At 40.1% G+C, this 15,675-nt stretch overlaps 1 protein-coding gene across 1 annotated transcript in view; it reads left to right on the top strand.

The window, feature by feature from the left end:
* Positions 1 to 15,675, top strand: part of MPPED2 (metallophosphoesterase domain containing 2) — a 177,531-nt gene that overhangs the window by 31,520 nt on the left and 130,336 nt on the right. The window lies entirely within an intron of this gene.

Below are 15,675 nucleotides of genomic sequence, written 5' to 3'. Positions count from 1 at the left end.
GAACCCAGTATTTCTTATTTGTAAAATGGGATTAATAATACCCACCTTATAGGGTTCTTGCAAGGAATAGAGGAAGTAATATTCATAAAATTCAGGCACAGTGCCCAATGCCTGGCATTCACTGATGGGAGCCATTATTTTTGTTACTGGGAGTTGGGAAGCATGGAACCTGGAGCCAGTTCTGCTGCTAACATTGGTCGTGAGCAAGTCACTCAACCCGTCTGGATCTTAGGCCCCAATGGCAATAATAACACTGTCTTTTTTACCTACAATGTGAGGATGAAATCAGATTATACATGAAGCAGCTTTTTGAAAAAGTGTGAAGGGTTGTGCCAACATACAAGTTAAAGATGAAGGGAACAGTAAGCAGATGAGAAGGGGCAAAGTAGTTGACTTGAGTTTAGGTTGTAACTGGAACTTCCCACAGGAGTTCATTTTGCAGAGAACAAGTTGAGTGAGTTATACTCAGTCTCCTGTGAAAAAAAGCTTTAATCCATAAACCCAGCAGCATTATTCACAGATTCGCCTGCCTTGTGACCTCTTATCAAGAAAAAGCCAGCCCCGAACTGGACATTGTGGGAAGCCTTATTGCATATTTTCCCCAGTGAGGGCTGTGCCTTTGGTTATTAGGGAACTCCCTGACAGACCTGGCCAAGGTTTACTCTTTCACTTGAGAGTGAGAAAAAGAACAAAACAGCCCATTTCTTCAGCCTGGCAAGCTGTGGAAGCATCAAGTGTAGATATGTGCAAGCTGGTCCATACCCCCTCAGATCAATTTATAAAAATTATCTGTGCGCTAAATTGCCAGCCACACTCAGAGAAGTTTTGCTTTGGCAAACTCACATCAAAATTCCTGGCTATTCTCAAATCTCTGCCCGCCGCAGGTCCTGTAGCAAACATTTTAATTACTCTGTTTGTCCTGACTCTTAAATGTTTGCTACAGGACAAAGAGAAATTATATTTCCAGTCCCACAGCCCTTATTGAGATGGGTTCATGATTCTTACTGTGTTTCCCAGTGTGGTGACATGCTACAACATGGGTGGGAAAGACAACAGTAATTTCTTTGGAATCAGAAACTGATGTGTAGTTGGGGGTTATAAATGCTCTCAGTGACTTTCTCAGGCTACCACTCACCCTAGATTCCAACACGTCTGTACAGAACAGTGCCAGCTCCAACCATAATCAAGTTTAATCTGTCAGCCAAGACTGCTTTCCTACAACGGGCATTTGGAGGCATTGCCTATTAAAATATCAAGTCTTTAGCACTGCCTGGAAAGCAAATCTGAAGGCTTGATTGAGACTACCATCTTTTAATTATTATTATTGTTATTGTTGTTATTTTCAAGAGCAATTGATATGGCAGTGAGAAGGGGACTGGTTGGAACTTAACATGCCCCCTTGGCCACCCCTGCCTAAAAGATGATTTAAAAACAGGCAGTGAGCCAGAGAATTTGCAAGGCTAACTTTCTCACGTGGAAGAGAAAAATTATTGCAATGCCCTTTAGCTAAGTACACTCACTCAGCCTTTATAGAAGGCAGTGATCACGTGGTCACCTCTTCATGAGGAAGGGAGCTTGAAACAATCACACAGCAGAACCTCCAGAGATTGGGGGTGGGATGGTATCCGATAGGGCACAGGCAGTACCTGTAAGGTTTTTATTTTTCCTTCTTTTGTTTAAAAGGCAAAGGCTTTTTGAGGAAGTTATCTTCTTTCCAGAAAACTATAGTGGCCTAACTTCCTTTTCATCTTATCCATCATTACTCTAGCAGAAAGAGATAGCTGACATGCCTGAGTCTTAGCAGACCGGTAGGGCACTACAATAGACAGTTTTGAGGAATTCACACCTCAGATAACCGCCCTCTACTGTTTAGCATTTGAATGGGTATATGCAGGCGTGAAAAGGAGCAGACAGTATTACGAAAACAAGGTGGAGGAACGTAAACTTTTGCAAATGTTGACACAGACCTGAGAATTAGCTGAAGTTTATTCCCTATCCAAAGTATCCAGGAAAGTCACTGATTTGAAATAGAAAAGGGTAATTTTATATGTGAACTATCATGAGACCAATAAAAGAATGTAGAAATGACATATAACCAGGCGCTGAAAGAAATTGGATCTGGCCAGGATAAGGACTAGGGTGTAATTGGATTTGTGTGTTATCTCCTTGGGTGTTTAGGAGATGGTGTGTGTGTGTGTGTGTGTGTGTGTGTGTGTGTGTGTTTGCACTGAATGTAAGCTAACTGTTAAAAGTACATTGTATAAAGTTTGGCCTCTGTAAAATGTGGCCTGTACTGTGGGCTCAGTCAGTCTTGGTTAGTACCTTTTGCTGTTTTTATAAAGTTTGGAATAAAATAACCACTTGTTCCTGATGGGTACCTGGAATGGGTGAGTAGTCGTAACTGTAGTCATGATGATTCGTTGTCCAGATTTTGTGAAAATTGGAATCTGGATAATGCATTCCGACTTGACTGAGCAATCCTTACACCACTGTGAAGTAGAGAGGTACAAGCTTTAACAATTTTAGGGAAGTTTAGGTCACCTTAGAAATGCAGTGTCTACCAGGGAATTACCTTCCTGTAAATTCGGCCCTCTGACTCACTTCCTCACCTTCTTACCTCTCTCTCTCTCTTTTTTAATATAGTGTTCCTTTTATATTGAATGACATTACTGTGGCTCTCTGCTTGGTGAACTCCTACTGCCCCTTCAAGACGCAGATAAAATATACCCACTTTGTGAAGACCTCCCCATCCCCAAATAAAACTAATTCCTTCCATCAATCCTTTTCTTGGAAGACTCTCAATAATGACGGCTAACGCTTAATGAGCACTTAATATGCACCAGTCCCTTTATAAGCAACTGTCATTTAATCTTCGTGTCAACTTTATGAGGCAACTACTATTATTATCCCCAGTTTACAGATGAGACACCTGAGGCTCTGAGAAATTTAGTAACTTGTCCAGGGTCTCAAAGCTAGGCAGAGACAGAGCCATGGCCTAATCCCATGCCTTGTTGATTCTCTAAGTGATATAAATGACTCCCGGACCTACATAGATATATGTGATTTATGATCACATCAATTACAGTTTGGTATGTATGCCCTCCCAAGCAAAAATGTGTGGTTCAATATGGTAAAAATGACAGCCCTTGTAAAAGAATAATTCTTAAATATTCTGACTCTCACACAGATATAAAATGAATACTTGTTAAAAATTTTATATACATCATTAATAAACAAGGGAACCAAGAAATTTGTTATAACAGATTTATAGGAGGACCACAAATTTATATGGAATAAAAGAATGCTGAAACGAATTCACAAATGGTGCAAAACTGGAGGGGGAGTCAACTGAACCTCCACTGGACAGAATTTATTTGCATCTGTAGATAAGAATTATTTGCATTGCCTTCACTTATCTCCAAGTTACAAAGTTGTGTAATAGCCCACAGACTAAGGCCTATATCCCTGTGGGATCAGATAATGCCTGGAGGCTTTATCATTCCATGAAAAGGATGCTCACTCCAGTCTCAAATTTTTCCCTATACCTTTGAGAAACAGTATTACATAGCAAAGGGCAGAAGCTCGTGGTTTAGATAGGCTCTGAATCCAAAGTACCAAGCTTACTTGTGTGACCTTGAATAAAATTTGGAAGGAATACAAAAAAGTTCACATGCTTGGCAGGTGTGTGCGTGCACACACACACGCACCCTGCAGAGAAAGATCCAGAGGGGATTCAATGTAATAATACAGGAAAAGCCCCTGGCACATAGTAGATACTACTAAATTTCAGGTATTTTTATTAGTAATAAAGTGTCATATAGTTGTTGCTTAATAAATGTTGAGTGACAAAATCAGGAGTGGATAGACTTTCCTGTTAAGGTCCAGATAGTAAATATTTTAGGCTTTGCAGGCCATATGGCATCTGTCAAAACTGTCAAACTCTGCTGTTGTAGCTCAAAAGCAGCCATAATAATATTTAAACAAATAATATAATTGTGTTCCAATAAAACTTTCTTTCAAAAAACATGCACTGGTCTGGATTTCGCCTTTGGGCTACAGCTTGCTGACCCTGGACTAAATGATTAAAATGGCTAATTCAGAAGCTTGGGGTGAAGCACTAATTGCTAGTCACACCTATTGGTAGACCTTGCCAATGTCACTCAACAGGGAAACCTGGGCAGAGGTTGGCCAGTGCTAATCTGAAGTTGTAACATGGGAGAGGGCATTTCCCTTTGTTATTATTCAAAATAAATCGACTGCTGGATATGCAGTCAGACCTAGATTTTAATGTTTTCTCTACCATGTACTAGCTGGGTGATCATGGGCAAGTTACCCAACAGGTCTGTACCTTGGATACACCAACCCTGAGATAACCATGGGGAAATGTAAACTGTGAAATACTCTACCAAGGTAGTAAGTACTCACTGCCAGAGAGGGAAGTAGTCCTCTATTGATTCTACCATTGTGTGGGAACTATATAATTTCTATGGTTGAATAGTAGACTAGCTATTTCAGCAGAAGATAAAGATGTAAGGTAAAAACGTTCTCTCATTGTCACGAATCAGTCTCCAGGGTAACATAAATTGAGTCTGAAACTTATTATATTGGATTAGTTTTGAAAGGTCTTTAGATGTTGGCATCATGTTAAATTGCCTTACAAATAAGCAGTTGTCTTGAAATGGACTTACATGATGTCCCTTTCTGCCTTAGGGACAACTGATATTTTGAAAGGAAGTCAATAAACTCAACCCAAAGTTGGAAAAAACATTAAGGACCATTAAAACCCAACATCTGGCTACACACTTTAAAGAAGGCCCATTAGCCATGCAAATATGAAGTTACCTGCACTTCTGATAAGCGCAGTTAACTAAATAATGAATTCCATTAACAGCTACTTGTGAGACATTAAGACTTGGAAAACTTGGCTTTGATGAGTTGGAAATTAGAAAAAGACAATAGAATTTGGTTTCCTTTGGCAGAGTTTTAATACAAGAAAAACCCCCTTTTTATCAGTTAGATCCAACATCTTCTCATGAATATCCCCCCAACATTTAAAAAGTAAATGGTTGTGTTTTTTATTTCTCTTGACATTCTTTCTACTGGACTAAGCCAGTTGAAGACATGTTTTCAGGTGGATCCAGTGTTCAAAAATGACCCATATTTTGTTCTTGAGGTTATAATTGTAATTATTAATTTAAAAAACTGTGTGCCCCATTTTAGGACAGAATCTGCTCTTATATCTCTGTGTGTTGTGTTGTGTAAGAGGAGGTTGTAAAGCTGGCAGATGACAGAGCAGACACTGAGCGGTCAGCTTGGGGCAGAGCCACCTACTGGCCTTGTGCCTTTGCTTAATCTGAGTCTCAGGAACCTCGTTTGTAAAATGGGAGAAAGACAGGGCCTACCTGCTGTAGGGATTAAATGAACACTGTCCAGATGAAGGGCATCACATAGTATCTGGCTTCGAAGTGAAAACTGTTGCTGTTGCTCTTCATCATTACCATCGTTATTTTCAAAAATTCTATGTCCGTATCCAGATGTCTTAGTCAGCTGGTATCACAAATACTATAGACTGGGTGGCTTAAACAACAAACATTTATTTCTTATGATTCCAGAGGCTGGGAAGCCCACGATCAAGGTGCAAGCCAATTTAGTTCCTGGTGAGAGCCCTCTTCCTGGCTTGTAGATGGCTGCCTTCTTGCTCTGTCAAGGTCATCTTTCTTGTGTCTCTTTTTATAAGGCCACTAATTCCATTCATGAGGGTTCCACCCTCTTGACCTAGTTACCTCCCAAAGGCTCCACCTCCAAATACTGTCATATTAGGGCTTCAACATATGAATTTTAGGGCAGGACACAGACAGTCTGTAGCATCAGATTAGTGATAAAAAGGGACAGGATGAAGCTACAGGAGCTGTAATCATGTAGGATGTTGTAGTTCATTTTTGACTACTTCTCCAGTCCTCGTTTACAGTATACTCATGATAGTTTCTGTTTGTAATATCATCAGGTTTCTATTGCCTTTCCTTCATATCCTCTCCTTTCTGTTTTCACTGGGCTTGGCTTTATCATCATATGCCTAGATTTTTACAGTTAATTTCAAGTCAGCCTCCTTTCCTTTAATGCGCCCCCACCCCCATCCCCATCACCCTCACATCCTGCAGGGGCCACATCAGTTTTCCTAAAGCCAGCTTTCTTTGTGGCCCCTTGCACCTTTCAATGAGTGAAGGAGGAGGAAGTTTTCCACAGCCTCCAGGACTGGTTCAGGTCCCACAGTCTGGCTCTCTGTGGTGTGATCCCCAATGCCACCAGCCTTTCAAACCTCCCACTGCTCTTTGACACAGCGACTCTGCTCTGGCCATGCCTCTTTACTCACAGGTCCCTGAGTAAGCTCAGTGTTTCCACGCAGTGCCCACTGTTCCTTGGACAGCCCTTCTTTTCTGCCTGACTTTCCAAGTCCTGTGCTTGTTTAAATCCCAGTTCAAATTCCAGTTTTAGGCCACTCTCATGCCTCTTCTTTCTGAGCCTAAGATCCTTTGTCCCAGGCATTTGAAATTGACACTCTACCTTGTATTCCATGCCCACTGTAATGTCCCCTGTCCTTCCTAGCCCTCAAGCAATGCCAGGCATTTTCTTCTTTACCCCACAGTACCATGCACATCCTTGATTATAGTACTTTGCAAATTGTTTCATAAATCACCTGTTTACATATCGTAGAGACCATCTGAGAGTTGGCTTTAGCTGTCTCCCCAGCACTTAGCACAATCTATGGTTCAGAGAAGGCGCTTAACAAATGCCTGTGAAATAACTAAATGACTGAGCAGGAATCAGGCAGGCCAATAAACATTTGTTGAAGACAGGCATACCTAGTTTTATTGTGCTTCACTTTATTGCGCTTTGCAGATACTGTGTTTTTTACAAATTGGTGGTTTGTGGCAACCATGCGTTGAGCAAGTCTATCGGCACCAATTTTCCAGCAGCATTTGGTGACTTTGTGTCTCTGTGTCAGATTTTGGTAATTCTTACAATGTTTCAAACTTTTTCTTTATTATTATACTTGTCATGGTGATCTGTGATCAGTGATCTTTGATGTAACTATTGGAATTTTTATGGTGCGCCACAAACCATGCCCCATATAAGACGAGGAACTTAATCGATAAATGTTTTGTGTATTCTGACTGCTCCACCAACCAGCCATTCCCCTTTTATCTCCTCCTCTGGTCTCCCTATTCCCTGAGACACAACAGTATTGAAATTACAACAGTTAGTAACCCTGCAATGGCCTCTAAGTGTGCAACTGAAAGGAAGAGTCGCATGTCTCTCACTTCAAATAAAAAGCTAGGAGTCATTAAGCTTAGTGAGGAAGGCATGTCGAAAATCAAGATAGGCTGAAAGCTAGGCCTCTTGCACCAAACACTTAACCAAGTTGTGAATGCAAAGGAAAAGTTCTTGAAAGAATTTAAAAGTGCTATTCCACTGAATACATTAATGATAAGAAAGTATAACAGCCTTATTGCTGAGTGGTCTGGTTAGAAGATCCAACCAGCAAGATTAGGCTTTCGTTTTCCTGTAAGCGAAAGTCTAATCCAGGGCAAGGCCCTAACCCTCTTTAATTCTGTGACGGCTGAGAGAGGTAAGGAAGTCACAGAAGAAAAGTTTGGAGCTAGCAGAGGTTGGTTCGTGAAGCTTAAGGAAAGATGTCTCCATAACACAAAGGTGCAAGGTGAAGCAGCAAGTGCTGATGCAGAAACTGCCACAAGTTATCCAGAAGATCTAGCTGAGTTAATTAATGAAGGTGGCTACACTAAACAGATTTTCAATGTAGGTGAAACAGCCTTATATTGGAAGAAATGCCATCTAGGGTTTCCATAGCTAAAGAGGAGAAGTCAATGCCTGACTTCAACCTTCAAAGGACAGGCTGACTCTCTTGGTAGGGGCTAATGCAAGTGGTGACTTTGAGTTGAAGCCAGTGCTCCTTTAGCATTCCAAAAATCCTAGGGCCCTTAAGAATTATACTAAATCTACTCTCCCTGTGCTCTATAAATAGAACAACAAAGCTTGGATGACAGCACATATGTTTATAACATGGTTTACTGAATATTTTAAGCCCAGTGTTGAGACCTACTGCTCAGATACAAAACAAAACAAAACATTCTTTTCAGAATATGACTGCTCATTGGCAATGCACCTGGCCCAGCGAGATTCATGTTGTTTTCATGCCTGCTAACACAGCATCCATTCAAGTTTGTGGATCAAGGAGTCATTGTAAGAAATACATTTTGTATGGCTGTAGCTGCCACAGATAGTGATTCCTGTCATGGATTTGGGCAAAGTAAATTGAAAACCTTCTGGAAAGGATTCACTGTTCTAGATGCCATTAAGAACACTTGTGTTTCATGAGAAGAGGTAAAAATATTAGTAGTAACAAGAGTTTAGAAGAAGTTGATTCCAACCTTCATGGATGACTTTGAGAGGTTCAAGACTTCAGTGGAGGAAGTAACTGCATATGAGGAAGTACCAAGAGAACTGGAATTAGATGTGGAGCCTGAAGATGTGACTGAATTTTTGCAATTTCATGATAAAACTTTAATGGATGAAGAGTTGCTTCTTATGGATGAGCAAAGAAAATGGTTTATTGAGATGGAATCTACTCGTGGTGAACATGCTGTAAAGACTGTTGAAATGACAACAGAGGATTTAGAATATTATATAAACTTAGCTGATTAAAACAGTGGCAGGGTTTGAGAGGACTGACTCCAGTTTTGAAAGAAGTTTTACTGTGGATAAAATGCTATCAAACAGCATTGCATACTACAGAGAAATTATTTGTGAAAGGAAGAATCAGTAGATGCGACAAACTTCACTGTTGTCTTATTTTAGGAAATTGCCACAGCCACCCCAGCCTTCAGCAGCCACTATCCTGATCAGTCAACAGCCATCAGCATCAAGGCAAGACCCTCCACCAAGCAAAAAGATTACAACTCACTGAAGCTCAGATGATAGCATTTCTTAGCAATACAAATTTTTTAAAATTAAAGCATGTACATTTTTTTTATTTTTAGATATAATGCTATTGCACACTTTATAAAGTATAGTGTAAACATAACTTGTATATGCACTGGGAAACCAAAAAAATTCTTGTGATATTCGCTTTATTGTGGTGGTCTGGAATGGAACCCACAATCTCTCTGAGGTATGCCTGTCATGAACTGACAGATCAACTGCAGAATCCTTAAAGGAAACACCCTTGTTGCTTCTTTGTCTTCCTAGAACTTGCCATGGCACCTGGCACGTAGGTGGATGCTTAAGAAATCGTTACTGACTGACTACCTTACTGACTGACTGTGTGGAATGACAGGTCTTCAGTACAGTGTCACGTGCCCTTTTTTTTCAAATGCAAGGCCAGTATCCAGAAGTGTAAGCCAATTAACCTGGTTGTTAGGTTAAAAGAATAGGAAACATTTAACCCCAGAAACACATTTCCAGTGGGATACTTATGACCCAACCATATGCCGTCTGAGAGACTTCAGTGGCTCCTACAGTAGCTAGCCTGACTGGCACCAAAACCCCTCCAGTGGGGCCAACAGAAGGACCAGGAATTCCTATCGCGTGCAGTGCGCGAAGAATTACATTGTTACCACTTAATATTCATTGAATGTCAGCGCTGTACTTTTGTACTAGGAAAAAATAGATGAGACACGAGACACACTCCGTGCAGTGGGCTTTGTTAGCTCTAATTAGTTGGTAGTAGAACAGTGCTGATACAGCAGTTCAGCAGTTAAAGGAAAGCAGTGCCCTCGGTACAAATGTGAGTATGTTTATGCATCTGGTTCTGTTATGCTTCCTTACTGTGTTTCAGCACCGTTACTGTTCTGGGGCATGATGGCTAAACTGGGAGAGTTTTACCAGCTCAGAGTTGTAGAGAAACAAGAACAGCCCTATTTCTGAAGCAACTATTTAAATCCCACATCCTTTAATTTTTGTTTTATTGTGGTAACTGGGTTTCTGGCTCCTTTGTTCTCTTTCACATTAGAAATACCTGGGAGCTCCATCTATGGCCCTAAATTGCAGTTTCACTTCTCTTTATATGTAAAGTCTGGCTAATACCGATTATATTTGGATGGATCTGGACTGTGTTCACCTTTGCATTGTCTGGAGACCAGAAAGTAAAATTGCAAAGAGAAAGAACATGTTTTAAGCTGCTTTGCAAGACTGACTTGTTTCTGAGGTCTTGCACAGGTTCCTAGTGGTGTAGGAACGAAGCAGCTAGTCATCTGGGCATCATTTGGTCCTGCCCCTCTTTTCATACTTGAAGAACAGAGGCTATAGGAGGGAAAGTGACTTGCCCAGGGTCACATAGCTAATTGATGACCAATGTAGTTGAGGTGCAGGAAGGCCCTGGACACCACAACCAGAGCTTCTTTGTAATGAGGCTTGTCTCTCAACTAATAAAGTATCCCCTCTAACGACACCTGTATTTGAAAACATTCACAGTCAGTCTGACTTGACATCTCTGAGAATGAGGAACACTCTTTACCTTTACCAATATACTAAAAATCAAAGTTTATATTGCTTGTTTTCCCTATGAACTATAATGTGTGGTTTTTGAAGTTTTAAGAGACTCCATTCAACTGGATAATGTACTAAGAATTGAGGGTGTCAGTGTCTGGAGCCCTAAAACTTGGATAGTTTTGACAATTAATTCAAATAATTTTGAGCAGTCTCTCTAGATATTAATGGCTACAAGAGTTTAGGTGGTTGATTTGCTCTCATTTTATAATTTTTGTCATCTTTTTCTCCAAGTGCAGATATATTTTTAGGTTCCAAAATTAAGTTTGTAGAAAGAGAAGTGAATTGGAAGTTAGAAAACTTGAGTTCTAGTTCTGTAGAGTGGACAAACCTGAAAAAATTTTAATACTTATGTATTTCTTTTAATGTGTCATTGAAAAATACAACGTGTATCCATGTCATGACTTCATAGATGATACTGTTTAGGGCAAAACTAAAAAAAAACTGTGTAAAAGCTGTAAGACGCTTAACAAAAATTAAGTAATAGTATACACAGAAAGGCAAAAACTGTGAAGAGGATATTCAAAGAAGAGAAACACAGGATTAGATCATCTCTGAAGCCCTTCCAATCTAAAAATTCTGTCACTGTACTAACTTAAGCCTGGTATTTATTTATTCATTGTTTTGCTGGCAGGTTTTGCATATCTTTATCAAACAGTCAAGTGGAGAAGGGACTGAATTCTTATGTCTAGGGAGGATGGTGTAACATCACAAATCTAATTTTAACTCTCATGCCATCTGAATTTTCAGGGTAAAAATGAAAGCTTTAATGTCACATTCGAAAACTTTTTAAAGTCAGTGGAATGCATAAGCACAACATTGGGGTTTTCAAGTGGAATGGGGGATGATAAATACATAGAAATCCTGTTAAAATGTTTTGTAAGGGTTATAGTCTACCCGGACGCTGAATTATAAGCTAACTGTATACAATAGGCTTTTACTGCACTCTTGGCCTAAAGAAGAAATCCATGTCATAACAAGCCACATGATTACAGCTTTTCTGAAGATCTGTCAATAAGACTTGCAACACTGTGTACATTTGTTATTGGAAAAAATATCAGATATGGCCAGAAGAGGATTCCATAGTGGAAGCAATAATATTATCATATTAGTTTTTTATGGGTAAAAATCTCTAATGGGTCAAGATGGAATAAATGAGAATGTTTTATTTGTTTGAATAGGCCATGGGATATATAAACATTTGACAATCAAGCTTTAAGAACAAGATTTGAGGCTTGGCACAAAACCTGGAGACTTAATTGGAAAACCATTTAAGATGTTAACTCAGGCCTCCCCTAGGAAAGTCCTCCAGGGCGTCCAGCTCTGTTCGTTCTCCATCGCCTGTACTAGCATTTGTCTCAGATAAACAGCTCACTGGCCCATGAATCCATGTGGCCCATGAATTCTGACACTATAGATGGAGGGGTTCTGACCAATCAGATTGTATTCAGGAGATCACTAGGATTCTGGGGGCGCTTGACATCCTGTCACGCAAGGAAAAGTTGAAGAAAATGTGGCCGCTCAACTAGGTTAGGGAAGATTTCAGGGGATTGTAATACATGTCCTCAAATATTTGAAGAATTGTCAAACGGAAAAGGGACTGAAGTCTTCTTTGCTGTTTCAGAGTGCAGAACTAGGATTAAGAAGGAAGTGACAGGAAGGAAGTGAATGTTTTTATTGACTGTGGATTATGTGCCCAGTGCTGTGCTGGCTGTTGTTTGTGTGATCTCCTTTAATTTCACCAAGTTGTGTGGTAGCTGTTATTATCTCCTTGTAACAGAAGGAGAGATGGAGGTCAGAGAAACTAACTACTACTACTGATAGTAGTAAAAATACTATCATTGAATTTTAAAAAAACCCCAAAACCCTAGCATATATTGTCTGCTGTGTGTCAGGCACAGTTCTAAGTACATTATTCTTGAGTACACTATTTGTACATTACTCTTTTTCATCCTCATGGCAGTCCTATGAGTACCTCCTGGCAGGTACTATTTATATACTCATTTTATTGGTAAGGAAACCAAGGCACAGGAATTAAGCACATTGCTTGGTGTCACACTGTTAATAAATGTGGAGTGAGATTCAGAGCCAGATTGTCTGGCTTTATAGCCAACATTCCCCACCCTTACGTCATTTTGCATCTTTTCTTTCAGAGCATGTGCTGTGTGCCAATCTAGTGCCTGACAATTTATATCCTTATAGTAATATAATAGACTAAGCATTATTATTCCCATTTTACAGATGAGGAGAAAATTGAGGCTAAAAGAATGAAATAACTTGCCTGAAACAAATAACTCGGCCAAATTGTTACTCAGTCTTCAGGCTCCAGGCCAAGTCACTTTGGACCATGCTCAGCTTTCTCAGTTTCTGGATCGGAAACTTTCTAGCAAGTAGAGCTATCAGTAACCAGAATGGGCTGCCCTGGGGGAGGAGAGGGGACTCAGGAGCTCCCCTTCTCTGGAAACGCTGGAGGGAAAATTTATGTCAGCTAGGCAGGGAAGGGATAGAGATTCAAGCTTCATATGAAGAATTGAACCCGATGCTCCCTAAGGTTTTGTCCAGCTCTGGGATTTTATGATGCTGTGTTTTCTTCTCATCTTCCCATGTCATCTTGTTTTCCCCTGGGTGTAGTCAGATGTACGTGAAAATCTCAGTCTGCTGTTTGAATCTAGCTCTGGGGGTTAGATTGCCTTGGTAAGAGACTCACTTGCTAGGATATTTGACATGATTCCCTAGGGGAAATGTTAGGTCATGTGAGAAGTCAGCATAAGCAGTAAGCGGTAAGGTTGTTAACTAAGAAGGAAAATGCAGCGGGAGGGTCTTCCCACAATGTGAACAGGTAAATCTTTCCATAGCAGTCAGGGTCTCCCTTAAACTTGCTTTCACAGGAAAATGTTTGGCTGTCTTGCCTTTTTCAAGGCGTTTACCTAATGCCCAATTTGGAAATAGTCGTTTCCCTAGGGTTGTCTCAACTTTCATTATATCCATGGCAACTTGCCTACTCTACTAGACATCTTATTTTCAGCTCTGAATGTCTTTGGGTGGAAATGCCTTCCTTCCTATGACCCCCCCAGGTGATATTTGTCATGTTATTCAGTGTGGCTCTGACAGGCTGCACCATCTTGTCTTCCTGTACTTAGTCCTGTGCGAAACAAAGAACATCAGTGTCTCTGGGTCAGGGGATGTATGTAAATTCTGCATCTGCATCTTTATATCCCCCAATTCCCCAGTCTTCTACCTTGAGTCAACCCTCCATATCTCTCCCCAACATCTACCAGTTGTTTCTCTTTGATGACATCAGGTTGGTGGTGTTGATGGGTGGGCCCTCTCAGCCCTCCTGTGTCCCTCTGACTCATTGTTTTATTTCAGCTGAAAGCTGACAAGACATATTTTTCTTCCTTCTTCCTCTTCCCTCTTTTTTTTTTTTTTTTTTTAATCCCTTGGCCTTTATTTCACTGTTAATAATGTTGGACATTTGAGTGTTTCTCTGGAGGAGGCAGGAAGGTAGGGAAGGATGTTGAAGCCACTCAAAAATTGACTGATGTTTCAATAGTCATAGAAAGTGATCTCCCAGCAGAGAGCTAAATAACATATCATGTACCACATGATGATTCACTTCTCTAAACTGAAGAGGTTCAGAGCATATATCTGTGCTCCTTTCTGCTTTATAAATTCAAAATGATGACTCTGATGTCCCTCTGATAAATTCAGATGGACTCCTAAAGGATTTTTATGCAGTAGTTGTGCCCATAGCTTAGCTGAGTTGCGGAAAGAAAGAAACGGGATTGTCTATACTTTACCATCAGGATGAGAACTGAACTGGAAAATAAAGATATATAAATATTGAATTTATTCATATAAAGTCCAGTGGTTTCATTCAGATGTTGGTGGTTTCAGTATAAATGTGCACAGTCCCATTCTAGCGAGTATCTTAACTTTAGGTATAAGAATAGAATATTACGTATCACTTTCAGAGGGTGACACAGTCTGCTGCGGCAGGGAACCGTCCTTCATTCCCTGGGAAAACTACTTTTAGAAGATAGGCAATATCAATTGATACAATTAGAATCACTGAGACCGAGTATAATAGAGGCTCAGTAATGGAAAGGCAGACAAACATTTTTATATATATTTTATTTTTAATATTTATTTAGTTTTATTTATTTATTTGGCTGTGCCAGGTCTTAGTTGCGGTACGCGGGATCTTCATTGCCGCATGTGGGATCTTTAGTTGCGGCATGTGGGTCTTTTAATTGTGGCATGTGAACTCTTAGTTGCGGCATGTGGGATCTAGTTCCCTGACCAGGGATCGAACCTGGGCCCCCTGCATTGGGAGTGTGGACTCTTAGCCACTGGACCACCAGGGAAGTCCTTATATATATTTTTAAAAATCAACATTGAATATAATCAGGAGGGTTTCCAGGTTACTCATGAGATCTCAGTGGATTAGTGAATTTTCTCCATGATAACAGCATTGTTAATTTCTAACCTTTACAGGAAAAATCCATTTTTTTTTTTTGCAGAAGTTAAACTTTCTTTTTGGGTTTCCAATGAGACTCGCTGCGTTCACCAGTTCACAGTCCCTCCGTCCTTTCTGTCTTCTTCCAGCTCTTCTTTCTTCTCCCTTACTTTCCTTCTTCTCTGACAAAGATAAAATAAAATTAAAAGATTAACCATTAAAGAAATGCAGGACTATCCAGGTTGTATACTGATGTCTTTATTTCCTTCACGAAAATTGCCATTGTTCAAACAGATTGTTTCATTTTAAAAAAGTGGAAAAAGGAACAAAAAATTAAACCAAGCCTTTAGAGGCAACATGTACAGGGAATCTTGTGTTGAGCTTTCCCTGTGTTCTCTGATGCATTTTAATGACCCAGGGTGGGGCGGTGATATGAAATATTGTTCCTTATTTAACGTTTTACACTCTCGTCTCCACATTGTGTATTTGCTTCTCTTGTGACCTTTTCGTTGCATTGGTAACTGCTTCTTTTCACCCATAATCCAAAGTAAGTGTACCTTCCTGCAGAGAAATTACAGGAAGCTGTCAGTGTAGAGTTAATATAGTTAAAGCACCCTTAACTCTGCTATAAACCCCTTAAATAATTAAAACTG

This window comes from Physeter macrocephalus, chromosome 16 (genome assembly GCF_002837175.3).
Source record: "Physeter macrocephalus isolate SW-GA chromosome 16, ASM283717v5, whole genome shotgun sequence".
NCBI lineage: Eukaryota > Metazoa > Chordata > Mammalia > Artiodactyla > Physeteridae > Physeter > Physeter macrocephalus.
Note: the sequence above shows the minus strand (reverse complement) of the source record. Positions and strands in the feature narration are given on the sequence as shown.